Genomic DNA, 19603 nt, shown 5'->3' on the forward strand with positions numbered 1-19603 from the left:
ACTCCTGTGTTCTAGGTCACATTTGGTTATTTCTGGCCAGCTATGTTATAAACATAACGCGGTGGCACTGTGGGTTGAACCACAGAACCTAGGACTTGCCGATCAGAAGACTGGCAGTTCAAATCCCCGCAATGGGGTGAGCTCCCGTTGCTCGGTCCTTGCTCCTGCCAACCTAGCAGTTCAAAAGCACATCAAGTGCAAATAGATAAATAGGAACTGCTCCGGCGGGAAGGTAAACAGCATTTCCGTGCGCTGCTCTGGTTCACCAGAAGCGGCTTAGTCATGCTGGCCACATGACCCGGAAGCTGTACGCCGGCTCCCTCGGCCAGTAAAGCGAGATGAGCGCCGCAACCCCAGAGTCGGCCACGACTGGACCTAATGGTCAGGAGTCCCTTTACCTTTACCTCTGTTATAAAACATTAAACAGTATGTACTGGTTTTGCATGCCCAAAGCACAAATCCGTATTTGCTTAATTTTTTTAAAAAACTGTTAGTATCCTACTCATCATTTATTTGTTAGTACATTTTTATCCTCCTGTTACACCAAAGAGCTAAAGATGGCATGCATGGTTCTTCTGCTCTGTGTTTTATCTGCACAGCAGCTGTGGTGACTTTGAATGACTGATCCAAGGTCACTCAGTGACTTACATGGCTGAAGAGATCTTCGTCTCTCCTAGACTCAGCATCATTAGGCAGATTTTGTTTGACTCCCACTTTCCACTAGTCCCAGCTAGTATGAGTTGCAGTCCAACATGGGTTTGGGCATAATGTTCAACTTTAATGTAGGGGCCACAGGTTTCCCTATCCTGTACTACAGAGATTTTATTGATTTATAGAAACAATTAAAAACTACCTTTTGGACCTGGTGGTTCACAACAATAAAAATACAACCCTCATGTGGTGAAAACTGAGAACCATAAAATCACTTTAAAAATAAACAAACAAAACCCAGCAATGTTGACATACAGTTAAGGACCATTAAAAGCTTGGGGGGGGGGGAATAGTCTTGACTGTTCACCCAAAAAGAGAGGGGCCAGTTGAACACCTCCTGAGAGGGTACTACCACAGAGAAGGCCCTGCTTTATACTCCTGTTACCTTTGGCACCAGAACACAGAGCAGAGCCTGGAATATCCTTTCAGACTTTCACAGCACCCCATGGTATGAAAACTATAATGAAAACAAAACTCAAATCATTTAACACAATAAATATATAAGAGCAGCATAGTCAAGGAGAAGAACAGAAAGCTCCATTAATGAAAGACCCTTATAAATTACATTAAAGTTGAACATTATGCCCAAAAGTGGAGGGTGGAAGAGAAGGAATAGGAGGCACAGTGGTCGTACATACTGCCTTTACCCCAACACTGCCATGTGCACTTGTCCCATATGCTCTGCCCCCAATGAGTGTTGATCATACATACAAGCGTTTTTGTAATATCTACACATTGTCAGCTTCAAAATGCCAGCCTGTATTCCCCCCGCCCTCATTTAATCCAGATTTACCCTTTCAAGGGAAAATCTGATGAGTCATAAAAGACCTGTTGCCAATGATACATTTTCAATATCTGGATGTGCATTGGGAATGTTAAGCTCCTGCCTGGAAGCACTCAGAGTAATGTTAAAAAGTAATGCCCATAAACAAAATAGCTGTTAATGTGATGGTACATTAAAACAAAACATTAACATCTCTTCTACCTTCTATGGTTTACTTTACTGGGGCTGCTTCTTTCCTTTCGGACGATAAAAATATATACTTCCCCAAATCTTTATGCTCTTGAATCGTTTTGATCTATTCCTCTTTCTAATGTACAGAAGGCCCTTTTGAATGCAGCTACTTCCAAGAATCTGTTTATGTGGGCCACTTTGTTTTTTAAAAGATGCAGATAAAATTGTGTTTGGTGTTGTTAAGCAGCCTGCTGCAGGGCAAGTGGCTGAACTACATGAGCTGTGGGAGTTCCATCCTAGAATGTGATACCTGAACTGAAGCTGGTTTTCTATAAGGAGGACAAGGGGAAAATAATAATCAGCTGGGCCAGTACTGGGAAAATGGCCAGGCAAGCATCGCCTAGGGGTAAGTAGCCAATCCAGGCAGTGCTGAATTATATCACTGTACTATTAATGCAACTCTGCAGATTCTTTACTGTCTCCTCTTCTAGATCACTCATATTCATTTAGCTTGTATCCCAGTGGTTCAAAAACTGCTTTCCAGTTATGGCACCAGATAATAGCAAACAGTTCTCAATGCAGCCCCTTCAGCTGTTTTCATTCCTATGAACTATGCCAAGTGAATTTCAGACAATATATGGGGCAGAATAAATACACATTTATATGTTTAAAAAACTTATATCCCACTTTTCACCACATGTCTCAAAGTGGCTTAAAAAAGGTAAAGGTAAAGGACGCCTGACACTTAAGTCCAGTCACAGACGACTCTGGGATTGCAGTGCTCATCTTGCTTTACAGGCCAAGGGAGCCAGCGTTTGTCCACAGAAAGTTTTTCCGGGTCATGTGGCCTCCATGACTAAGCCGCTTCTGGCACAACAGAAACCAGAGCAGTGCACGGAAAGGCCGTTTACTTTCCTGCCGGAGCGGTACCTACCGTATTTTTTGCTCTATAAGACTCACTTTTTCCCTCCTAAAAAGTAAGGGGAAATGTGTGTGCATCTTATGGAGTGAATGCAGGCTGCGCAGCTATCCCAGAAGCCAGAGCAGCAAGAGGGATTGCTGCTTTCACTGCGCAGCGATCCCTCTTGCTGTTCTGGCTTCTGAGATTCAGAATATTTTTTTTCTTGTTTTCCTCCTCCAAAAACTAGGTGCGTCTTGTGGTCTGGTGCGTCTTATAGAGCGAAAAATACGGTATTTATCTACTTGCACTTTTGGCATGCTTTCAAACTGCTAGGTTGGCAGGAGCTGGGACCAAGCAATGGGAGCTCACCCCATCATGGGGATTCGAACCGCCAACCTTCTGATTGGCAAGCCCAAGCGCCACCTGCGTCCTCCAAAGTGGCTTACAGAAACAATAAAAATAAAAATTACAGAATTAAATGCACAAATTAAAACATAAGAGAAAAGAGCATTCAAACAGCATGGCCCAAAGGGTTTCTGAAATAAAAATGTTTTGACCTGCTGCCTTAAACGTGGGAAGGATGGTGCCTAGAACTTGATATCTAATGGTTTTTAAAACAATCTCATAACTATCCAGGGGTTTTAAAGAGAATAGGTTTCAGGTTTCTTTTCTAACAACAAAGGGAACACACTAGACCTGACCCATAAAGTGAAAAAGGCTTCAGGTGAAAGGGAGGAAAGGGTGAGGTCACAGAAAACTAATTTTCTTAAATCTGATTGTCATACAATATATTGCCTCCCTCCCAGCAGTCAGAACGCCTGGACTTTCTGTCATTTGATAGCATTAAGGAGAATTGGATGACTTCATTTCTTTAGCACAAGTCTGGCCTAGGAAGGAAATACACAGATAAATAACTCATGGAATTAATTTGTTCTCCCATTTTACTCTTTCTCACTCTTCTCTGCCTGATACTCAGCAAAATTGTTGCTTTCCTGACTGGTTATCCAACCAGAAACATATACACACACACTTGTGTGTATTCACCTTCTGTAGCTATTAAAGATCCCACAAGCTTGCCCCAGGCGGCTGATTGTATAATTTGTCAGATGAATGGCACCAACTGCTCTTAAGGGCAGTGCACTCGCCTATCTGCCATGGATGGCAATAAATCTCTCCCAGCATCATCAGTCCTCAGGTGGACTTCATCGGATGTAGACATCTTATCAGCTGAGCACAGCCTCTCCTAATGGTGTGATAAATATTCCAGCCTCCGAGTATCACTATCAAGAGATTTAAATCAGACCTAGTACTTAATGCTGCTATTACTACAGAGTTAATGCCAATGACTCTTTCACTTATCTCTTTAACCAGAGATGGTGAATAGCCTTTTTATGTCTCCACTCCTGGTCACTGAAAGCAAAATTCATACAGAAATGGCTTCCTCATGAGCTCAGTGCTGAAATTTCTCAGGTGGGATGCAAAGAGTAGTTTATATCATTTTTCAGATGCAAGTTTCCACAATGAGACCATTTCTAAAAATAAAAATAGTGTCTTTTTTCAAACTATCAGGACTAGACAACAAGAGCACACTATCACATGCACCAACAGTAATTAAGTAAGTAAGTAAATCTTTTTCGGTCTGCAAAGTATTTTGCAGTGAATAAATGCTTCTTGTATTATCCCTCTGACATAGGTCATTAACATAAATTCCTTATAGGGGGAAAAATCAAGATACTGTGTTGCAATGAATGATCTATAGTAATGCTGAAAAGAGGATATGTAAGAACCAAACTAGATATGAAGTTTATCACCTACTTGGCAGTGCATATCTGTTTTTTTAATTCAATAGCAAGTGTGGGGAAGGGACATGGAGTAGAGGCACTGGGCAGGGGACTTCAACCCTTTTGTCGCTCTTGCAGTCCTGATTGGAATTGCCCCACCCTGGCCTTGCTATTTACAATGGGAGGAAAGCTCTGAGGTAAGTGGGGACAATTCCAATCAGGTCCAAGGCAAGGACAAATCTAAGGTTCATTCTTTATCACCAGCCCTGCATTTTCCACAGCTCTTTACATTTTCTGCTCTGAGCTCCTGTTCTAAAAACCAGGAATAGCCTGTCTAACTCTTCCAGCAGCATCCCCCACTTCCATTACATCTGTAGCATCTGATTTTAATCACAGACACTTCGTGCACTTCCAGTTTTAGAAATGGTTTTATTTTATTACTTTTCACACCTACAAATGACATAATGGAACTTTAACCTGCTTATAATATGGTTGAAAAACTGCTCAGTTGTACATCTCTAAGAACTTGCAAGACTCCAGCTAAAAGTACAGAGAACGTAAAGGACAATGAGCTGATTTAGTTGAGTTACCATTCAATAAGTAATAGAACTGCTGTATGATGTTATTTCCATTTGAGCCCTGAGACCAAAAGCTCCATTCTCGGTCATGCTTTAATATATAATAAAATTTAAGGTGGAGTAAAGCCACTGGGTGAAACTGGGACATGATGGCTTCCATTTTTAGGGCTTGGCTGGAAGCTCTTGGTCTCTGTGCCACACTATTTTGTCACATGCTTCTCAGGCCAAGTTTCCCAGTGGTGGAAAATGAATACAAGTCCTTTTTCTTCTTAATTTAGTTCCTGCGGTCATGTCATTTCAATTTAAGAAAGAATATAAGGTTCTTCCGAAGCCAGTATTACTTAAATACTTGTTTATAAATCAGTTGTTTCACTTTGTGATAAGGGCTGTCTTTGTTAATGAGACTCTATAGGATCACACCATTTGACTATTAGAGTTTCCAGCTGACCCAAAGAGGAAAATAAGAAAGTGTCACATGGATATCATGAGTATTGGAACTAAGCCAAGACACTAAGGGTACATTCAGACATGGGAATTGTTGCATTAGTTTTCTTGGTTATAATGCTAGTGCTTCTTGTCCTGGTTTCTAACATTTCTGTCATATTGCATTATGGAACTGTGGCTCTTTGATCAATATACCACCATGTCATGCTAAAATTAATTCCTAACAATGGACATGGTGTGACACAACAGTAGATGCCATTGAACATATTGCCACTGTTTATGTACATGTATGTTTCTGTTCCCCCTTGATTCACCCCTGAAAATGGTAGGAAAGAACTGCATATGCTGGAATACTGCGTTAAATTTCGTCACATGACATGATGCATGAAAACTCTAGGGAAATTACAGCAGAAGACTCCTGTGATTTCCCCTGTTTAAAGGTAAAGGGACCCCTGACCATTAGGTCCAGTCGTGGCCGACTCTGGGGTTGCGGTACTCATCTCGCTTTATTGGCCAAGGGAGCCGGCATACAGCTTCTGGGTCATGTGGCCAGCATGACTAAACTGCTTCTGGCAAACCAGAGCAGCACACGGAAACGCCGTTTACCTTCCTGCCGGAGCAGTACCTATTTATCTACTTGCACTTTGACGTGCTTTCGAACTGCTAGGTTGGCAGGAGCAGGGACCAAGCAGCGGGAGCTCACCCCGTCACGGGGATTCAAACCACCGACCTTCTGATAGGCAAGTCCTAGGCTCTGTGGTTTAACTCACAGCGCCACCCGCATCCCCTTTCCCCTGTTTACAGGGTTGCAAATAGATGTGTTGTTGTTTTTTCTTCTGGAAGCAATTAACACATAAATGAGCACTAAAATTCCACTAGATTTCAATGTGTAAAGCTCAAGGTAAAGTTTAGGAAGTTATTTTTTAGAAAGCCACCCTATTCAGGCTTTCACTGGTAGTTGAAAAGTTTTTTTTTGTTTGTTTTTTTGCATATTGCATTGCTCAATGCTGTGACTTAGTCAGTGCTTTCTTTCTAAAAAAATGTTTAGGGGTACTCTCATTTTGACTCAACAAAATCACCATTTTATAGTTCAAATCGGGGGAAATAAATACAGTAAGGACAAAAGTACAAATCCTGAGTCCCCCCAGAAAAACGCACTAGATTTAGTATTTTACTATATCACTCAAGTGTTAGCTGTGATTTTACAACTACATTTCTTTTCTTGTAAAGGACTTAGACTTCTTTTTTAGTTATATGTTTTATTAATTCCATAAATGTAAAAATAATGGAGTGATGAAGCTAATACCGTATTGAAAATCATGTATATTCTAATTATAAGTTTCTAAAAACCTTTAAACTGGACGCTTAAAAACATGGAATTGATAATATGAATATACCTCCAGTATTTATCATCAATACGATGTGCAGCAGAATTTATTCCCTATCAACCTGTACTGAGATGGCCTGCTGCATTTTTCAAGTGAGCAACAAAAAATGTATTTTTCCTTCTTGCTTCTTTCTCTCCAACCCCCACCTAGTGCAGACACACATATGCTGCAATGTGGGATTTGAGAAAGTGTTTTTTTGAGCCTATCAGGAACACAGAGTGGGTGTTCCCACTACCGCCTCCTGTCCATTTGGTTTTCTTCCATCCTTTCTTCTCTGGCCCAATTTCTGCTTTGAATTTAAACTGCCCACTTGCAGCCAGATTTTCCACACCAAGTACCGTCTAATATAATTCTGTGGTTCTGCCAATGCGAGTATAGTACATCACCAACTGAAACTCCCTCAACACTGCCAGCCTTCCATCCAACACCAAGCTATTGCCAAGCCTTGACAGCATTGGAACCTCAGTTAGCCCTCAACTCCTCTACAAAATATCACTGCTGAGATACTGGATCGTTCATACTGTCTGCTACCAATGTGCACAGTGCCATCATTTTAATGCTTTACAAATTTAATGCTTTTCTTAAGAAATGGGTGTCTTTAAAGTTTTGCCAGGTTTTGCGGTTTTTTGTTCAACGATCTTATATATCTCTTAGGCTATCACCCTCTACAAGTTTATGTGGGAATAAGCTTTATTGAAAGCACTGAGACCTATTTGCACTGCAGAGTTCTGGTCACTTATTTTAAGAAAATGTTATAAAGATTTGACTAGCAAATATGCAGAGAACGAAATATGCAGAGAACATAATCCAAGCAAGAGCAGAATTGCTTAAAACTGTTTAAAACTCTATACCTATACCTGTATTAATATTGTTTAATTTACACATGAGTTTTGTCTCATTTCAGTATCTTCAGTATCACACATAGTCAACTGGATGAGCGGCAGGGCTTTCAAGATAATAGTGCCAAAGCATTGAAACACCTTCCCTGTCGAAGATTCATCACAGGTTGGCTCTTTGATATATTTTGGACACAAAGTGAAATTGTTTTTGTTTCCACAGGCTTTTAAGGTTTAGTTCTGCTGCTGCATTTAACTGGATTTTAAATTAATTGCTTTTAATTTGTTACACAGACATCAACCATTTTGCACGTGACTGCTGACACGCATGTCGTTTTTTGGCCCTGGAAGGGGGCGACACAGGGCAGAACAGGGCGGGGGCAGAATGCGACCACTGATGCAAGCAATGACCCCGGTGCAAATGGGGAGCTGCCTATACTCATAAACTTTTTTTGTGTGTGTGAAAATACAGTTTATTTTTATTTTACTGCACTGAACTTTTTTCTTGCGACTTGCTCTGTGACCACAAAAGCAAAGTAAAAAAATATTGACTAAAATTGGGGGGGGGGGGTTTCCCCAATGTTAGGCAGATCAGTGTACATGATTTAGTTGGATATTGCCCAATAAAAATCTACCAGAAACAAGCCCCATTACCAGATGCAGCTTAGTGAAAAGCTTTGGCTAGCATAGCATTGAAAGGATAGTGGAGAGATGACAAGATCTTAAATAGTCTTCCCCCAATCTTCTGCCCTCTAGGTGTTTTGGACTATAGTTCTCATCAATTCCAGCCAGCATGTCTAGCTAATTTGCATCTGAAATTCATACTAATGTCTTTCTCTTCCCTCCCATTTGCAGGAAATGTGTGTTGTCTTCCTAAAGAACGGAGCTAGGACTAAGATGGATCTTTGCAATGCTCAGTTCCTGCACCTTTGTACCTTACTAATGAGATCCCTGGCCTATAAAGGGACTCTAATGCAGGGCTGGGGAACATTTGCTGGATGGGGAACATTTGCCAAATGTTGCTGGACTGGGCCTGATGGGAGTCCACAACTGGAGGGCTACAAAGAGGTAGCAGGGTACCGTGAAACAAGAGGTTAGCCAATAACTCAGGGAAAGGCTTGAACCTTATCCAAGAAGGAACTGGAAAGTGAGTAATATGCATTCACAGCAAAAGGTCACAAGAGAGCAGCCAATATGAGTCCAGGCTTTGTCATGGGAAGCTGAGTCACCTGCAACTTAAAAGTTTGTTTTTAATAATGTAAGGGATAAATGCAGTTTTATCATTAAATTTCTGATATGTTCTCATTTGAGATTTCATACTTTTTTATAATTTTTCATCGTCACCTAATAGTGAATGTAGGAAATGGAAATGTTTCAAAAAGCTGGAAAAAAGAATACAATAGTTTTCCTTTGTACAAGTGAGTGTCTTGATTGTTCTCAGGCATGTTAGCAGATGTAATGTGTGAACAAGAAAACATTGTATAAAGTTCACAGCAATACCTTGGATGCCACTGTTTTTCTACCTACCACATTTATAGAAAATACTGCAAATACTGTATTCATCACCAGTTCAGGCATTGCATTTGTTCACATGAATGTATACAATACCCGGGACTGTCTGAATATACAAAAAGAGCATTCTTTTATACTCCTACAGGCACTCATTATTTCAAACACTTTTGTTTACCTCTTATTCTTTTACAAATATGGGAGCTGGGACAAAATTGACCAGAGATTCTTACAAAGAAGTACAACATAGAAGTACCGCCATAGCCAATGGACAACAATTATGGAAGTTGTGGTCCATAACATCTGGAGGGCACCATATTAGGTACCTGTAACAGATAGCAGAACATGTATACTTTGTATGTTTGTCCCTGGTTCTAGCCAGGGGTAAAACAGAAGGAGTTTATTTTATTTATAGTTACATCCCAGTCAGTATAAGGTAAAGTTTTTTGGTAACAATGATTTAACTTTAAAACATTGTTACAATATAACTTTACCTCACAAAATTATGGTCCCTCCACAATCTTCCTCTTTATTTTTCAGCAGACATATGCACTAGTAGAATGTTTGGGGGTCGTATTTGAATCACCCCCGAACCTTTGTGGTAGACTTTTGATTAAAGGGGACAGTCTCTTTTGCCATTGTCAGAGACTTTTAAATTGTCTTTCTTGCCTCCCTTTGCCTTCATCTCTCTCCTAAGATTAAAGCTTTCTATTATAAACATAATTCTTATAAAAGATAAGACTCTCTCCAGTATATCTTTATTAATCCTAGCTAAGATAACATTTTGGAAGCAGACAGGGGGGAAAAAAAGATTTATAAAGAGAGAGAGAGAAGACAGTTGTAGATCAGCACAGCAGGGACAGAGACTGATACACTGTGGGAAACTGTTAACAAAGAACTCTTAAGTTAAAAGTTACCTTACAAGTGAAATTTTACAATAATGTATGTTAGCCCAACACTCCTTTATGCTTCTTTGAGTGTGCATGTGCCTGTGCGAATATTTCCCTTTTCATCCATTATGTAAATCTGTCTTTGGATTTTTCAAATTATATTATCTAGGCCAAATGAATAAAATTTTATTCTTGAAGTACCCCATTGGAATCAATAGATGGAAAAAGTCAGAACTCCATTGCATTTTGTATAGTATCAAAGGATGTTTGAAGCTTGGGACATTCTCCCCCCTACTTTTACACCATGGTCCAGAAAACTCTTCAACTATGCACGCCTACCTATGCCAAACTTTTAAAACCAAATAAATGAACTATGCACGCCTACCTATGCCAAACTTTTCAAACCAGAACACATCCATCTTTCAAAAATTGCAATTCTCTGGATTTTTTTGATGTAGTTTTCCTACCGCAAAATGTAAACAAGAGTGAATAACTTAATAAAAATCAATGTATAAAACTACATTATATTAGTGGGAATGTGCTTGCAAAATGGATTATATTAGGCAAACACATAGAAATAGAAATATATTTGGAGAAATGTGCACTAACTGCATACATGCGGACTTTGTTTTCAACAGAAAAAAATGATGTGAAAATGGAATGAAATAAACTTAGGTTGGGAAAATTAGAAACTCATGAGAAACTGTAACTGGAAGATTTATCCATCTCTATCCAATCCTTAATTCACTTATGTAGTAGATACACCTAAACTTTATTATGCCATGTGTCAGTCAAATGACACAGAGAGCCTCCCTGCCATTCATTCTTGCCAGCTATTGTAACTAGCATGAAGGCACTTCACATAATTTTATAGTCACACATGTTGGGAAGCTAATAAATGTTATGGCAGCACCATGTAGAAGTGGTTTGTAGCATTTTCTGTATTGTATTTGTTCAGATTGTATTTATTAAATCACACACACAAACTTGCTCCCAAAGTAGCTCAGGGCTACAAAAAACAAATCAGTGAAACAGTGCTTTAAAACACATACACATTTTTAGAACAAACAAATATCCTTACATCTATTAATTTCTAGGTTGCCAGCAGCATTGTCTTTCAGCCATCAAATGTCTGGATGAACAGAAATATTTTAAAGTCTGCTGAATATTAATCATGAGAGTGACAGATCCACCTCACTAGAGAGAGCATGTGATCAATAAGGTCCTGTTGTGAGTCAGGACCAACCAAGCAACACCCAATGGGGCCACCACCAAGGCATTCCCTGCCAATCAAAAGATCTGAGGTGGTTGATATATTAGTTTAGGTACTTATGCCCAAAACCATTATATAACCGTATACTAGTCCTACCACCTTAAATAGGGCCCAGTAGCTCACTAGTAGCCAGTGCAGCACTTTCAGGACCAGTGATGCAGAGTACTGCTCTATTCACCAACCTAGCAGCATTAATTCACCACAAGCTGCAGCTTCCAGACCATCTTCAAGGGCAGCCTCACACAGAGTACACTGCAGTAGTCCAGAAAGGCTGCACAAGGGGACTACAAGATGTCAAACATTTTCCATGAAAGAGCTTACAAACACAGTTCAAGAACTAGGTCTCACAGTATTCTTAGATGCAGTGGGGCAAGAGGATGTCCTATATTTTTGCATTCATATTATTATTTTCTATTCTGCACTTTATATGTTCAGGCCTGTCTTTCTTATGGACATTGTTATGCTTTGTATATTGAATCCAGAGAACTGTAGTTTACTCATTACAGAGCACCCTTAATATGCTACAGTTCCCAGGATTCTCTGGAGGGACATTTGCTTTAAACAGCCTGAGGAAGTCACCCCTGGACCAATCGTAAGTAAGATGGCAGGCAGGTGAGGGCTGGCTGACAGCCCTCTAAGGTCAGTGGAGCAGTCCCCTGTTTGTCCTAATAGACTAGCCTTTACTGCTTGCAGGCATATATTGAGTGACTCACAAACTATTATGATTCTACCACTGGATGACTGGAATAACATGCAGACATGAATGTCCCTGGAACGCTATGTGCAGTTTTGCCACCACAGCAACCTGAAATAAATGTGATTTATGGGATTATTCCATTTGTAGAATTGCTTCATGTGCTTAGGCAAAACAAATCTGCATTTTGGGGCTGGTCCTTCTGAGGTAGAACACAATTGCCCATCCAGCCAAAATTAAGCACTTTAATTCCCATGATTTCAGTAGGAAGCTAATTCATGTGCTTACACCATTCCCATTGTTATCAACAGGTTTAAATATGCTTAATCTGCCTGAATCATGCCCCATGTGTTTTTGGCAGGAGTAAAGAAATTATAAATAAATAAAACTCATTTATTTTCATAATGAAAGTACTGAGATAATTAAATAATTCCAGGAGTAATGAAACCTGCTTGATCTGCACTAATCGTGTTGGGCACAACATGCTCTAATCTACACCACAAGCAAAGATTGTAGATACTGTTACATGTTAATACCTAAATTAATCCTCCTTATTGAAGGATAAGATTCCTAGGGAATTTGCTTAATTCATTACTTTAAATTATTCTGGCTTCTCTAGGGGATAGCAATAAATGTGGTTGGTAGACTCCCATCCTTTCATTCCAGTGGGAAGCCATTAAACATTAAATAGTATGATGTTACCCCCAATTGAAATTATTTTAGTTTTGGAAATAAAATTACAAAAACAAACTCATCATTAAAAGGTTGGGCAAAAAGAATAGTCACTGCTGCAGGAGAAAGAGTATCTTCAAATGGACAGATAAAAGCCAGTTTTGATAATAGATCAGGACAAACATTTTCTTCTTATCTTGTAACTGAAGCAATGAGATTTCATGATCTTGGTGGTGCTTTCCTTTCAAGAAGTGCATATAAATCAGTGAGATTAAACAGTTTGAACTACGTACATTGGAATATATGTACTTGGGGCTCAATCAGGTCCCCATGTGAACAGACAGCAGTGCTAAGGAGACAGCGATAGTATGTCTGATGCAGAGAAGGCAAAAAAAAACAACAACCAAAAAACCCACACCAAAGCCCTGTAGGGAAAGGACTTGTCCTGCATGAAATGAATTAGAAGTTTCTGCATCTGGAAATACATGGCAATGAATCATAAAAGTAGGGACATCTCAAACACATCATCTAAATGCCCAAGGAACCATGCATCCCTCCTGTTGCATCTTTCCTGTCCACACTTATAAAGAAATCAAGCTGCTGTTTCATTTTTTCTATCCTTAATCCAGTGGCAGCTGTTGTGGTGTGGAACCATCAGCTAGAAGGGGCAGGCAGGGGGCACAGCAGTACAAGGGCAGTGTGGGTGCATCAGTGAGAGCATTGCATTGGCTCTGCCAGTGGGTCCACACAGCCCTGACCTTGCTGCTATCCTGCCTCACCCTGTCCAGGCAAACTGCAACACCACCAGTGTCAGAAGGGTAGTTGCACCACCACACCTTAATAGATTTTTCTATGGTAAAAGAATACAATGGTACCTCAGGTTACAAACGCTTTGGGTTACAAACTCCACTAACCCAGAAGTAGTACCTCAGATTCCGAACTTTCCCCCAGGATGAGAACAGAAATTGTGCGCCGCCGGCACAGTGGCAATGGGAGGCCCCATTAGCAAAAGCGCGCCTCAGGTTAAGAACGCTTTTGGGTTAAGAATAGACCTCTGGAATGAATTAAGTTCATAACCAGAGGTACCACTATAGACAGCTGCAACGCTGGGAAAATGGGAAGCTTCCTTATACTGAGTCAGAAAATTGGTCCATCTAGTTCAGTATTGTCAACACAGACTGGCAGGGGCTCTCCAGGGTTTCGTCCAGGAGTCCTTCCCAAACCTACATGGAGATGCCAGGAATTGAATATGGAGCCTTCTGCATGCCAACGAGGTGTTCTATACCACCTATTTATTTATACGGACTATGGCCCAAACAGGAAGGGAGAAGGAGTAGCTTTATATTGAAAGTATGTGTAGAGAACCATGACCTGGAGCATGGAAGGCAGATTGAGAGTATAAGGGTAAAAATTGTAGGCGAGGGAAACAACAGTGACCTTACTGCTATAGATCTCCAAGCCAGACTGAAGACTTGGATGATACCTTCCAAGAGTAGATTGCCAAACATTCAAAAAAGAGAGATACAGTGGTCATGGGAGACTTCAACCACCCCAATAGCTGTTGGAATTCACACTCTACGAAGAATGCAATGTCCAACAAATTCCTCCGTTGCCTCACTGACAATTTCATCTCCCAAAAGGTGGAAGAAGCAACAAGAGGGTTATCTGCCTTGCACCTAGTCCTCACCAATAGGGAGGAACTGATTGAAAAGTGGAATCATAGAATCACAGAATTATAGAGATGGAAGAGGCCAGGAAGGTCATCTAGTTCAACCCAATGCAATGCAGGGATCTTTTGCTCCTGCTCTACTGACTTATCTCAAGAAGTGCTGGGATTCTTGGGAGGAAGTGATGATGTCCTCTTGGTTTTATTATACAGAGGCAAGGGAAAGCTGAGTGTAGTCGGACATGCAATCTGAACTTTAAGAAGGCTGATTTCAAAAAGCTTGAGGAACTACTGGGTAAGATCCCATAGTCAAACAAACTCAAAGAGAAGGGAGTCCAATATGGATTGGAGTTTCTCAAAGGTGAAATATTGAAGGCACAAAGGCAGACAATTCAAACAAGAAAGAAAAAGTGGGAGGCATCTAAAGAAACCAGTGTGACTGCATAAGGAGCTTACAGATGAACTAAGATTTAAGGACATGTATAAGAAACGGAAAAGGGAAATCATGAAGGAAGAGTATACATTAGTAGCCAACAGTTGCAGAAGGAAGGTCAGACAGGCCAAAGCTCAGAATGAGCTCAGGCTTGCAAGAGAGGTTAAAAATAATTTTTAAAGGTTTCTTTGGCTATGTTCAAAGCAAAAGGAAGAACAAGCAAGTAGTAGATGCTCTGCATGGAGAAGATGGAGCAATGCTACTGGATGACAGTGAGAAGGTGGAACTAACTACTCAACACCTACTTTGCCTCTGTTTCCATCCAAAAGGAAAGCAGTCCCCAGCCTGGTGATAACAGAATAAACAATACAAGGGAACTATAGCCAAAGATAGGAAGAGAGGTGGCAAGGGAACACCCAGCTACATTAAATGAATTCAAATCTCCAGGGCCAGATGAGCTGCACCCAAGGATGCTAAAGGAACTTGTGGATGTAATCTCAGAGCCTCTGTCTATAATCTTTGAGATTTCTTTGAGAACAGGTGAGGTCCCTGCAGACTGGAGGCAGGCATATGCTGTCCCCATCACCAAGAGAATGAAATTTGTCACACTGTACTGTAGTACCTTGGAAGTCGAACAGAATCTATTCCGGAAGTCCATTCGACTTCCAAAATGTTCAGAAACCAAGGCACGGCTTCTGATTGGCTGCAGGAAGCTCCTGCAGCCAATTGGGAGCCGCAGAAGCCACAGAAGCCGCATCGGGCGTTCAGGTTTAAAAGAACGTTTGCAAACCAGAACACTCACTTCTGGGATTGTGGTGTTCAGGAGCCAAAACTTTCAACTTGCAAGGCGTTCGGGATCCAAGGTACAACTTGTATAGCAGTGCTCTCAAAAGAGGTAAAACTACTTCTACACTTATGGACTGAGAATCAGGTGACTGCCTTAAGCAGCAGATGGTGGGAAGAAACAATAACAGCCCCCTGGCTGTTCCTCCAGGCATTCCAGAACTGTGTATGCCACACAGCCTATCCTAGGCCTGCCTCAGGAGCAGTGACGATGTTATGCCATTTAGTGCTGAAGCAAAATTAAGCTGCTACTCTAATTGGCTTCTGTGCATGGAATGGGAAGAAACACCATCTTGTATTGTGTCACAGGCATTAAAATGTCTTGAGCCAGCCCTGCAAGGTAGAACCTTTCGATAGGCAAGAATGCTATGAACTATTGCTTAGGGGGCCAAATGACTGAAGACCTTTCTAATATATGTAGAGGAAATGGAAGCAAATTAAAGCGTACGGAAGACTACATAGGGAAATAGTAAACATTCTATAGTCTTGTTAAAGTATAATGCATCTTTGCTATTTATTTTATGAAAATAATAGAAACTATATACTATATATATTTTTTAAAGAAATTAAATTCAGACAGACAAGTCCTTTTGCCTGTTAATAAGGTATAGATGATGTTATCCAATGATTAATTACAATATATCATCACTAATAGATCCCTAAAATTATATGCTATGCACATAAAACAAGGGTGTGTTGTGTTGTGGGAACATTAAGGTATTTTAACCTCATGTATTAACAGTATTCATTTCTATACACATATGAGATCAGAATTCTCTGCAGTTCTTGTTTCATGATTGATCTTTGCAGCATGCATAGATTTCAAGCTGCTGAAATTTATTATTGGCTCTAATTAGAACCAGCCTTTTATAATTGCTCAGTGGGGTTGTTTGCTTATTCATATAAAAAACACCACCATTCTCCACAAACAAGCTTAGAGCAACCTCAGTGATTGGAGATGTTTCTGTTAGAAACACTGATTTCCAGAGTACTTTTAAGAAATCATGTTCTAAATTGTATTCTGTGGATTTTCCTCCCAATTTGATTGTGATCTAACCAACAGAGGAGAGGCAACCATGAACATTTCCCACAATCAGCACATTATTCTGGTCCGGAAATCCCTCTGCTTATTCTATCCTAGCCATGTTGTATCATAGTCCTCAGCCACCCTCAGGGTAATTTCAAGATTTTTCCCAGAGATAACAGTTTGAGATTCATTGTTACTACTTCCTGGCCATATGACTCTTATAGGAATCAGATTCGCCATAGTCGGAGAACTGTATTTCATTTCCAGCATAATCTAATTAAACCAGCAAGTGCGTTGACCAATAAAAATAGTGAAAACATATGGCTCTTAGCTTAGAATGACATTACATTGAACCTATTTGGTTCAACACATCTGTGGGAGACTCTTATCTCACTGTAAAAGAAAGATGTTTATATAGCAGTCATCTTAAATGCATTAACGTCCCCCCTTTTTTGTTTAATATAGTTGCCAGTTTGTTACAGCCACTCTTATATACAGTCTGCTATATTCTTGTATTCTCACTTCAGTGGAAATATCCCAGAATACTGCCAGCCTCATAGTCTGATCCCATGCTCTGTTGTGGTATCAGCTGAGCAGAGCAACAGACACACAAAAAATGTAGTGCTGGTACAAAGGCATGAAAAAATAGAGTTGTCATTTCATTCATTTTTCTCTTGAATGTGAGTGGATAATCTTGTTTTTAAGTGATTATTACATTTAGTATTTTGATATTGGCTTAATGGATATCTTGGGTTGTATGCAATGTTAGTCACCCTCAGAGTTAACCATTAAAATTCCCAGACATAATTAATGTAAAATCTTTAATTTCAGTGGGGCTACTCATAGTAAAAACTTGTTTTGATTCATTCATTCTTAAAGCAACAATCAATTCATTATGGTCACAAGCCAGAAATATGGACATACACATTTGTTATGAATTATGTCTCAGGTTTTTTAAAATTTTGCTTTAAAATCTCGGGTTTTCTCTAATTTGCTTTGGGACTTTCTGCAACTGTGGGAAGCAATGGATAAATTTAACTAATTTAACTAATTTAATGGTGCAATCCTAGTCCCACTAACCTGGAAATAAACCTCAATTAATTCAATAAGACTTTCCTCTGAGTAGACATATTTAGGCCTGCACTATACCTTCTCCTACATCTCCCCTTTAGTGATGGTTTACTGTTGTCTTCCACCTTTTTGATTTACAAAAGTGAGGAACTAGCAAAACTGACACAACAGGCAGTGGAGGGAGGGAGGGAAGACATGGGAGGGGGAGAAAGGGATGGAAGGAGCCATATATCAGGTTCCACATATCAAGTTGTAAAATGTGACATCAACTGACTTGCCAGTGCATCAAATACCAACATCCCTGTAGGCAATGTGTGTTCTATGCCTGTTGTGGATGGAATAATGCATTATAATTCATTTGGTCCTGGGGGTATTCTGCAATATTCAGAAATGTGTATTTGATGGGGCTATACACCATCAAGAACATATTCCAAGATTGCCCGCCCCCCTCAAAATGCTGCCTGAGCCAGAACAAAAGCCACCCATCTACCCCAAAGTGAATGTACATAATACCCAAAACAGGTCAAGTTATTTTGGCACTGAAGGCAGAAAAGTTCAGAAGCACCTATCCCTGGAAGTAAAGAAAAAACCCCCACACACAATAGTAAAATTAGATAACTTTTTTTTTTTTGGCAACTTCATTATACCCCAAATCAGCAGCTTGCCTCACTCATGCTTAATTGTAAGGCTAGCTCTGGCAGCTTGGTAGGGATCGGGGGGGGGGGACTAAGATTAACAAAACCATGATGTTTCCGTATTACAGTCGTACCTTGGAAGTCGAACAGAATCCATTCCGGAAGTCCGTTCAACTTCCAAAACATTTGGAAACCAAAGCGTGGCTTCTGATTGGCTGCAGGAAGCTCTTACCCACGCTCCCAATGCAACCATGCAGTATTTAAAAAATCATGCCAATGCCAAAGTAGTGGAAGGAATGCAACTCCCCGCAAACCCCATAGATGGCATTTTAGTGGGGGCCAAGTGGCAGTGCCACTCTTCAATGCGAGCCAATCTCAGTTCCCAGGCACAGTACTCTCCTGCCACTTTAATTTCCCCCAAATGCAATTCCTCAACCAGGGTTGCTCAACGCATAAACATAGATCTAGTTTCCAGTATAAACCTCTTTTTGAATCTCATTCATTGGAAATTATTTCCCCCTGAATTTAAAATGCTAACCTTTCCCCTGACACACATACTTCTCATACCTGCCAAGTGCCCCATTTTAAGTGGGGTGGCCCCTCTTTCTCTGAAGGCAGCGCAGGCTCTGCCTTTGTATTGGGTTGCCCCGATCTCACGTGGCCTGAGGATGACGACTGTGGAAGCAGCTCCTGGGGCGATAGCAGCATTCCCTTCTCCACCAACATGGCACCCTTCCAGGACTACAGCTCCCATCAACCCTCAAAAGAGGGAAGCTAAGGTAAGGTGGGTGGTGGGCAGAGGCAGTGGCAAGTGAGCAGCGGTGGACGGGCGATGGCGGCAAGTGAGTGAGTGGGCACTCAAAGGGGGTGGCAGGATCATGCTGGGGGGGGTCACACTTGGCCCTACCAAAATATTGGAGGGTATGAGTTCTGTTTACAGACCACAGTTTTCAAAACACAGAGGAGAAAATGGATGCATTTAAAGGATCATTATTTCACATAAAAGGCGGCTGCGCTGCTGGCTCAACACACTAATGAATGGACAAGCAGCCTGCCACCTCCTCCCAGAACATTTCCTGTCAGTTTTAACAGCTTCATGATGACAGACAGATATTTAGTATGGGGAGTTTCCCCCGTCGGTGCACCTCCATGCTGGGAAGAGTTGTGCCACTTGACTTGCTGCCCATCACGTAGCTGTTTGATGGCACTGAAATCCTGCCAGAACGAGTTGGCAACCCTCCTGATATATGGCAGGGGAGAAACAGGGAAAGAAATATATGTATTGGGTGGGAGCTT

General features: G+C 40.7%; 2 long non-coding RNA genes across 10 annotated transcripts in view; one reads left to right on the forward strand and one right to left on the reverse strand.

Annotated features, from left to right (window-relative positions):
• LOC310828089 overlaps positions 1 to 19603 on the reverse strand; it is a 249367-nt gene that overhangs the window by 171786 nt on the left and 57978 nt on the right. The window lies entirely within an intron of this gene.
• Positions 646 to 9903, forward strand: LOC310828120. Of its 2 annotated transcripts, none has more exons than XR_014556693.1 (3): positions 646 to 2072; positions 7663 to 7763; positions 8450 to 9903. It is a non-coding gene; the product is annotated as an uncharacterized lncRNA (long non-coding RNA). The 2 variants fall into 2 exon arrangements; XR_014556694.1 differs by lacking the exon at positions 646 to 2072 and adding an exon at positions 3756 to 4182.

This window comes from Podarcis gaigeae (assembly GCF_964106915.1).
Source record: "Podarcis gaigeae genome assembly, chromosome: 12".
Classification (NCBI taxonomy): domain Eukaryota; kingdom Metazoa; phylum Chordata; class Lepidosauria; order Squamata; family Lacertidae; genus Podarcis; species Podarcis gaigeae.